The 8,136-nt window shown below is 44.5% G+C and overlaps 1 pseudogene; it reads right to left on the bottom strand.

The window, feature by feature from the left end:
* Positions 1–4,858: 4,858 nt before the first annotated feature.
* Positions 4,859–6,270, bottom strand: LOC128588014 (tripartite motif-containing protein 75-like; annotated as a pseudogene).
* Between the last annotated feature and the right edge of the window lie 1,866 nt (positions 6,271–8,136).

Below are 8,136 nucleotides of genomic sequence, written 5' to 3'. Positions count from 1 at the left end.
CCCAAGTGACTTGAAGAGAAACTTCTCTAAAGAAGACAGACACACAATCTACAAACACATGAAAAAAAGCTCATCATCCTTATTCATCAGAGAAATGCAAATCAAAACTACTTTGAGATATCACCTAACCCCAGTAACAGTAGCCCACATAACAAAATCCCAAAACCAGAGATGTTAGCATGGATGTGGAGAAACTGGCACCCTTCTACAATGTTGGTGGGAATGCACACTAATACATTCCTTCTGGAAGGATGTTTGGAGAATAGTTAGGACCTAAAAATAGACCTGCCATTCAATCCTATAATTCCTTTACTAGGTTTATACCCAGAAGACCAAAAATCACAATATAACAAAGACATCTGTACCAGAATGTTCATTGCAGCCCAATTCATAATTGCTAAGTCATGGAAGAAGCCCAAGTGCCCATCGACCCATGAATGGACTAGCAAATTGTGGTACATGTATACCATGGAATATTATGCAGCCTTAAAGAAAGATGGAGACTTTACTTCTTTCATGTTTACATGGATGGAGCTGGAACATATTCTTCTTAGCAAAGTATCTCAGGAATGGAAGAAAAAGTATCCAATGTACTCAGCCCAACTATGAAGCTAAATTGTGGCTTTCACATGAAGGCTATAGCCCAACTATGGCACAAGACTATGGGAAGGGGCCAAGGAAGGGGAAAGGAGGGGGGAGGTTAGGGTAGAGGGAGGGTGATGGGTGGGGCCACACCTACGGTGTATCTTGGAATGGGTACAGGCGAAACTTACTAAAGGCAGAATACAAATATCTACATACAATAACTAGGAAAATACCATGAAGGGTGCGTTGAAGTCTGATGGAATGTTTCAGATTGTATGTGAAACCAGCACATTGTACCCCTTGATTGCACTAATGTACATAGCTATGATTTAACAATAAAAAAAAAAAAAAACGATCCTAGGGCAGTGCCTGTGGCTCAGTGAGCAGGCGCTGGCCCCATATACTGAAGGTGGCGGATTCAAACCCAGCCCCTGCCAAACTGCAACCAAAAAAAACGATCCTTACACTATCTTATTTAAAAATTTATAAATATAAAGCCAGTATAGTGCCCACTTGATAACTGTTCAAAGGAGGTTCAGTTTGCACTCAATTCTAAGTCAATGGACAGTTAATATTTATAGCTCAATAGCTAGTTTCCCAAAAAGAAAATTGACCTAGCTAAAACACAGTTTCAACGAATTTCAGATTGAACCATGGGGATGGGGATAAATACACATATCCATTCAGCTGTAAATGCACCAAACTTCAGGTAGAGATGGCAGAGTGAGTCTGTATAGTAACTCTAATTCAGGGTGGCACCTGGGGCTCAGTGGGTAGGGCACCAGCCCCATATACCGAGGGTGGCGGGTTCAAACCTGGCCGCCACCAAACTGCAACAAAAAATAGCTGGACATTGTGGTGGGCTCCTGTGATCCCTGCTGCTCAGGAGGCTGAGGCAAGAGAATCACCTAAGCCCAGGAGTTGGAGGTTGCTGTGAGCTGTGATGCCATAACGCTCTACTGAGGGCAATAAAATGAGATTCTGTCTCTAAAAAAAAGAAAGAAAAACTCTAATTCAGAGCACATAAATAAAAATACACTTTTGCTTGTTTTATTTAATGTAAGGCAAAAGAATAGGACATGAAGTGAATGTTCATGCACCATTACCTAGATTCAACAATCAATATTTTGTCCCATTTGCTTCATTTATCCCCATTTGTTTTTGCTAGAGTTCTTTAACAAAAATCATAGGAAAAATAACCCCCTAAATCACAGAAATACAATTTCACCTACATGTATTTTACCATGAATTGCTGGAATCATGCATTTCCAGAATCATGGTGTCACACCTAACAGAATTAACAGTTTGTTCCTTACTATCAAGGGACACACTGCAACACTAACATTTCTAAGTCAGAAATGTCTTTTTCAGTTGTTAAAATCAGGATCCAAGAAAAGACTATTTTATTTTAGTTTTTTATTTTTTATTTTTTGGAGACAGAGTTTTACTATGTTGCTGGTAGAGTGCCGTGGTGTCACAGCTCACAGAAACTTCAAACTCTTAGGCTCAAGCGATTCTCTTGCCTGAGCCTCCCAAGTAGCTGGCATTATAGGTGCCCACCACAACACCCAGATAAAAAAACTATTTTAAAATATAGATTTTTGGTTGGGGAAGAAAAACAAAGGAAAACGACATTAATAACACATGTCAACATCATGGGGAAAAAGGGCTAAGGTATAAAGTCTTGTTTGAAGTAGCAGAAGATCAGACACATATTTTGCATACGTTTAAGCCCACTAGCAGAAATCAGCAGAATCTGCATAGAATCCCAAGCCCTCTGGTTAAATCAGCATCATATCCCAGAGTTTAAACATGTACCTGTGGATGTCTCCTTTTTAATAGCCAGAGTGAAAAATCAATACTCCTTATAGTCACACTTTGTCACCCTTCATAGAGCAGCATGGCATCATCATAGCTCACAGCAACTTTAAACTCTTGGACTCCAGTAATCCTCTTGCCTCGGTTTTTCATTTTCAGTAGAGATGGGGTGGGGGTCCTCACTCTTGCTTAGGCTGGTCTTGAACTTGTGAACTCAAGTGATGTCCTTCCAGCATACTAGGATCACAGGTGTGAGCCACCGCACCTGGCCTATTTCTTGTTTGTGTGTAAAGCACTTAACACTGACGAACCATGTATGGTGCTGTCTCACCACTGAGTCAAGTGCACCTTGATGTCACCTTACCACTGGCTATGTCATCTCCACAAGCATGCGTTGCCTAAGGCTGTTTTCTTAATTTTACGCTCATTTCTTTTAATGGCCTACTGCGTTTATCAGAGTTGTTTTGAAAATACTGCAACTCCTGAAATGTAGTTAGGGCTCAATAAATGTTAGGTATGTTTATAAGAAAATTCGTGCGCGCCGGAAAGGCGGCAGCCCCCTCGCCCGTCATGCAACGCACGTTCGTGGGGAACCTGGTGCTAAACCATTCGTAGATGACCTGCTTCTGGGTCAGGGTTTTGTACGTAGCAGAGCAGCTCCCTCGCTGCGATCTATTGAAAATCAGCCCTCAACACAAGGGTTTGTAAGAGGAAAAATAAAAAAAAAAGAAAATTCGTTATGCCCAAGTAATTTTTGCTACCCAGTGATTTGTTTTACTCACTGACCTTGTACTTATCGGGAGCCTAATGTGGACCCACTCAACCCCTTTCCCCTCCTCCTACAATGAAAGACCTATCTGGCCCTGCCCCAAGAGACCCTAGCTCACCAGAACCTTCCAGAAAGCTGTGGAATCTTCCTCGTCCTATGCCCAGTACAAAAAGAGGCCTCCAACTATTCTTGGTGCAGACACCATCTTTGCCCTGCCCAGGGGGGGCCTCTGTCCCTTTCCTTAAACCTGGCCTGAACCTCTCCTGGTCTTCCCTCTGGGTACACCATGAACTCCTTTAGTACCTAACTGTAATGTCTGTTACTAATAAGATTTACCAATTCACTTTGGTGTCAGAACAAGTCACCATGCTACAAAATACTATATACAATTGCAAAGAATACAGGCTGACATGAGAATTACGTGGAGCAGTTTTCTAAGAGTTAATGTGGCAAGTGCTGCCAGTAGGTGGCTTCTGGGGGACAAAAAGCTGTCAAAGTCTGATCATGTTAAAGGCTAAAAATGCCCACCCTTTCTCTCTGGTATAACTATGGGTTACAACCTGCTCTCTTCCTAGTAGACAGCTTTGTGTCAGGAATAGAACAAGACAACCTCCTTTTATAGAAAGGAGGCAAGCTGACCAATTCTATTTGGTCAATCCCTTGCAAATTGCATCTGCACATTCTCACAAACAGAACCAAATTACGATCAAACTTAGCAATGCCCTGTGCCAATGCCACGCATGATAGGTAACCCCCATGATAGTTGCTGGAACAGATAAAACTTTCTTCTTGGGGTTGGTCATGGTGGTGCATACCTATAATCTCAGCAGCTCCAATGACTGAGGCAGAAGAACCATCTGAGCCCAGGAGTTTGAGGTTGCTGTGAGCTATGATGACACCATTACACTCTAGCTGGGGTGACAGAGCAAGATCCCGTCTCAAAAAAAAAAAAAAAAACAAAATAAGTCTGGGTGAGGTGGCTCACACCTGTAATCCTAGTACTCTGGGAGGCCAAGGCAGGTGGATTTCCTGAGCTTATAGGTTCAAGACAAGCCTGAGCCAGTGAGAGACCTCATCTCTAAAAATAGCTGGGCATTGTGGTGGGTACCTGTAGTCCCAGCTACTTGGAAGGCTAAGGCAAGAGAATTGTTTGATCCCAAGAGTTTCAGGTTGATGTGATGCCACAGCACTCTACCAAGTGCAACACAGTAGGACTGTCTCAAAACAAACAAACAAACAAAAAAAAACAGGACAAAAACAAAAGTTCTTGGAGTGTTGGGCGGCACCTGTGGCTCAGTGAGTAGGGCGCCAGCCCCATATACCGAGGGTGGCGAGTTCAAACCCAGCCCTGGCCAAAATGCAACAAAAATATAGCGGAGCCTTGTGGTGGGCACTATAGTCCCAGCTACTCAGGAGGCCGAGGCAAGAGAATTGCCTAAGCCCAAGAGCTGGATGGAGGTAGCTGTGAGCTGTGACACCACAGCACCCTACTGAGGGTGACAAAGTGAGACTCTGTCTCTAAAAAAAAAAAAAAAATGTTCTTGGAGTGTTGAAACTGCAAAAGAAAAAATTGTAGGGATCAGATTTACAGATGTATTAATACTGTAGTCTATGTACCTTCTGTTGGGGAAAAAAAAACAAACAAACCAACAACTAGTAAAATGGTTCAGCCTCTCAGGAGAATTTTCATTCACAGTCTGTTTCTGTACAGATTTTGAGAGGTTTTGAAGTAGGTCCTACACGGAAATAAGGCCGAAGAGGTTCAATAAAAGTGTCACTGTAAGTACAGATGTGATATTTCTCAGTCATGTTGTAGAATGAGATCTCACCCAGCTCATAGTCTAAGAAAATGCCAATGCCTCTGGCTTCCACACCTAACTGTAACGGGGTTGGAACAGCTCCTGGAGCATCATAGCCACCATCCTGCAGCTGAATGCTCCAGCATCCCTGCCGGGGTGATGGTGGTTTCCTTGTCTTTGTGGGAAGAGAGTCCTTACAAACCCCAATAGCCCATTCAGACTGGTCTCCCACTTCCACTTCCCAGAAATGCCTGCCAGAATAGAAATATGGAAAACCCAGGACAACCGGTTTGACCATAAATCTTTTGGGAAAATGAGGGACCTTTTGTTTTCTCTTTGTAAATCTCACACATTTTTTATCTTCAGAGATAATCAGGTTAGGGTGTGCTGTTTCAGGGTCTAGAATTACATCTACTTTAAATTTCTTTATAATTCTCTGAAGAGCAGAATACTGGGGAGGAAAACTGCAGCCTTCTCTCTTTAAGTGAATTGAGAAGACTGATGGGCTGACCTCATTTTCAGACCTATAAAAAGTTTTGATTTGTGAGAGCAGTTCCACTTCAGACAGCATACTGAGCTCTACTACTTTGCTTAATTGACTCTTGAGTGTGGCAACATAGTTTGTGAATTCTGTTATGTTTGCATCAAGTTTCTGTCGAATGCCCATCTCTTCTTCAGCTAACCTGGAGAAAACTGCATGTTGTTCACGGTCTAAAAACTGGTTCAGGTGCTCAAATTCAGAGGATAATTCTTGCCTTTGGTTTTCTACCATTGCTCTCAGTTCTAAGGGTTTTTTTCTTTGACTGCTTATTAATTTTTGAAGGTCTACCAATTACTTCTTCAAGGATGGGATATAACTGTGGAATCTTCTCCTGTGATGAGAGGCGGCCTCCTCGATGGGCCTCACGTGGTGGCCCTGGTGCTCAGGGGCCTCAGTGCACAGGGAACACAACACCACCAGGTCCTCCTCACAGAAAACATTCAGGACCTGGCTGTGCTTCTCACACAAAGGTGTTTCTTCCTGCCTCTTTTTATCGCTTTGAGGTGTGTGCAGCTGCTTGGCAATTTCAATCATCCTCCCCAGCTGGGTGTTGCTCCGGAACACCAGTGCCCCTCTTGGCATTGGTGACGACAGACAGGGCAAGGGAAACTGTCCTGTAGATCTGCCCAGGACTGTTGGATGCAGGAGCGACAGAAGTTGTGCCCACATTTGATGGTAACTGGGTCTCTCAGGTAATCCAGACAGATGGGACACTTGGCTTCTGCTTGGAATCCTGCCACAGCTGCCGCCACCGCCATTGGGCTGTGAGTAAAGGTCTGGATGGAAGGGGCTTTCTCAGGAGCTGGGGCTCTGCAGTGAGCAGCAGAAATGGCCTCACATCACACCGTCCTTCCTGGAGACAGCTGAAGAGCTCACCACAGGCCCTCCAGTTTCTCACATTTGGGGCAGTGCCTGAAGTCCTTTGAGTCTTCACACCCTTCAATTCCAGCTGCCTGTCTAGCCCAGGGCTGTTCCTGGAAAATCAAGCCACAATGAGCAGCATGAACAGCGTCTAAGGAACACAGCCCATGCCTCAGTCATTAGTTGCTGGGGTAAGATCTTTCCTTAAAACAAAACAAAATGAAGCCAAGTCCCAAATTTGTTGCAAATTTGGTCCTCTCCTGTACTGTATTGCAGTAAAGCATGGATTACTCTCCCTCATCTCTCATGCCCACCCTCCACCACCTGACACCACAGCCCCACATCCCGGCCACCCGCTGGGCACCCCACCCAGGGGCTGGGACTGGCTGGGCTCTGGGCACACACCACATGCATACTAGAACATAGCCTTTGTTACCTACCTATGTCACTTGGAGAAATTCACTTTATATCCCAAATTCTTGTAATCAGGTAAATAAGGACAATAATCTCCCTTTAAACTTTGATCTTATAAGAATATAGGAGAACTTAAGGAATGCCCTCATTAGTTTGGGGGCTTAAAATAAGCTATTTCTTGACAGCTCAAAATTTGCATTTACCAACTTTGGTTTGTTACCTTCAGCCTTGCTTCTCTACATAGCTGAGTATGGCACTGAAGATAGATTTGTGAAAAGAAACTCAGGAGGTAAAACGGGTGTCCAAACTGTGGCCCAAGGGCCTCATGCAGATTTTCTGAGGACTGTTATCTGTAGTGTCAGATATTGCAAAAATTAAACACAAACATTTTTCTTTTCTTTTCTTTTTGAGACAGAGTCTCACTATGTTGCCCTCAGTAGAGTGCCATGAAGTCACAGCTCACAGCAACTTCAAACTCTTGGGCTTAACTGATTCTCTTGTCTCAGCCTCCCAAGTAGCAGGGACTATAGATGCCTGCCACAATGCCTGGCTATTTTTTGATTGTAATTGTCATTGTTGTTTGGCAGGCCTGGGCTGGATCGAACCCACCAGCTCCCGTGTATGTGGCTGGCGCCCTAGTCACTGAGCTATAGGCACTGAGCCGACATCCAGCTATCTTTTAGAGATAGGGTGTCACTCTTGCTCAGGCTGGTCTTGAACTCCTGAGCTCAAGCTATCCACCTGCCTCGGCCTCACCAAGTGCTGGGATTACAGGTGTGAGTCACTGAGCCTGGCCCCTGAACCTCTTTTTGCTCATCAGCTTTCATTAATGTTTGTGTTTTTCGTGCATGGCCCCAGAAAACTCTTCTTCCACTATATGGCTCACACACACACAGAAAAAAAGGTTGGACACCACTGATAGAACATGCATCTAGAATAATATAAAGAAAATTTGAGGGCAGCGCCTGTGGCTCAAAGGAGTAGGGCGCCGGCCTCATTTGCCGGAGATGGTGTGCTCCAACTCAGCCCCGGCCAAAAACTGCAAAAAAGGAGAAAATTTGCCATTCGGTGCCATGGCTCATTCCTATAATCTCAGCACTTTCAGAGCCAAGGTTGGAGACTGCTTCAGGCCAGGAGTTGGAGACCAGCCCGGGCAACACAGCGAGACCCTGTTTTTGGCCAGGGCTGGGTTTGAACCCACCACCTCCGGTTTATGGGGCCAGTGCCCTACTTCTTTGAGCCACAGGCGTCGCCCTCTACAAAATTTAATTTAAAAGGTATCTGGAGGCCAGGTGTGGTAGCTCACACCTGTAATCTTAGCACTCTGGGAGGCCGAGGTGGGTGGACTG

The sequence above is a fragment of the Nycticebus coucang genome, chromosome 6 (genome assembly GCF_027406575.1).
Source record: "Nycticebus coucang isolate mNycCou1 chromosome 6, mNycCou1.pri, whole genome shotgun sequence".
NCBI classification, from domain to species: Eukaryota; Metazoa; Chordata; class Mammalia; order Primates; family Lorisidae; genus Nycticebus; species Nycticebus coucang.
Note: the sequence above shows the minus strand (reverse complement) of the source record. Positions and strands in the feature narration are given on the sequence as shown.